A 1436-nucleotide genomic window follows, 5' to 3' on the forward strand; every position below is an offset into this window, starting at 1 on the left:
CCGAGAGGTCCAAAACCAGGCAATCCGTCATCTGCGCAGATTTGTTTGTTTTCTAAAATAAGAGATTCTTAGATACCAACTCCTTAGAGATTCTGATTCAGGAAGTATGAAAGGCTTAGGGGCCAAGAGTATAAATTCTGGGGAGGGATTGCCTTGGTTCCAATCCCAGCTCCCGGGCTTACTATGTGTGCATGTGAGCAAGTTACTTCTCATCTCTACACTTCAGTTTCTTCATCTATGAGATCGGGATAATAACAGTAACCTACCTGGCAGAGGGGCTAACAGGGTGAAATGAATTATTCTTATTAAGCGAGGCATAGGGCCTAGTGTTTGGTATGTATTGTTTAAAAGGCTGTTGATCATGAGACACAGGCCAGCTGAGGAATCACTTTGATACAAAGCTATTTCTAATTAGCGTCCAAAAATTGGTCTTGAGTGTAATTTCAGAAGTGGAAACAGGAGATTCAGGGACATCAAAGAATAATTTTTGGCAAGTTCCTGACCGCTGACAAGAAAGATGAAAATTAGGAGGCATTACTTTGTGATCACTCCTTATATGGATACGTTTGTGAAACACTGGACAATTTTCAAGGTAAACCATTGAACATCGGGAAGCGCCAAATCAAGGGAGAAGCAAAACCTAAAATTACAGGATTTCACATGACAAATCAAAAGTCAATTAATCATTTTTCCACCGACCTTAATCACAGAGGGAAAAAATTAATCATTGCCAAAAATGTTTAAAACTGCTTGAGTTCTTCCCGAAACTTTCAGGGAATGAGATATATTCATCATCAAATGAAGAATTCCATCAAATTTGATCCAGTGCATTTAGAGCAGCAAACCTGTATACGACAACTAGACCAGCTTCTCTAACGTCAGAAATTGAATGTAGACAACATACGAAGGGGAATTTTAGTACTTTTAGCTGCTTAGTATGTCATCCGTACTTCCAAACTTCAGAGCTGCCTTGTCAGGCATTTTTCACAGCTTCTCCTTCCCTGTTTTGCTTTTAATTCTTTTTTCTTTTTATCTTTTTTTAAGATGGGGTCTTGCTCTGTTGCCCAGGCTGGAGTGCAGTGGTACAATCATAGCTCACTGCAGCCTCCAGCTCCTGGGCACAAGCAATCCTCCTGCCTCAACCTCCTAAGTAGCTGGAGCTACAGGCATGTACCACCATGTCTGGCTAAGTTTTTTATTTTTATTTTTTTGTAGAGATGGTATCTTGCTATGTTGCCCAGGCTGGTCTCCAACTCCAGGCCTCAATCAATCCTCCCTCCTCAGCCCCACAATGTCCTGAGATTACAGGTATGAGCCACTGCACTGGCCACCTTCCTTGTTTTTTTTTGTTTTTTGTTTATTTGTTTGTTTTTGAGATGGAGTCTCACCCTGTCACTCAGGTTGGAGTACAGTGGTGTGATCTCAGCTCACTGCAA

Source organism: Cebus imitator, unplaced genomic scaffold (genome assembly GCF_001604975.1).
Source record: "Cebus imitator isolate Cc_AM_T3 unplaced genomic scaffold, Cebus_imitator-1.0 Scaffold5, whole genome shotgun sequence".
NCBI classification, from domain to species: domain Eukaryota; kingdom Metazoa; phylum Chordata; class Mammalia; order Primates; family Cebidae; genus Cebus; species Cebus imitator.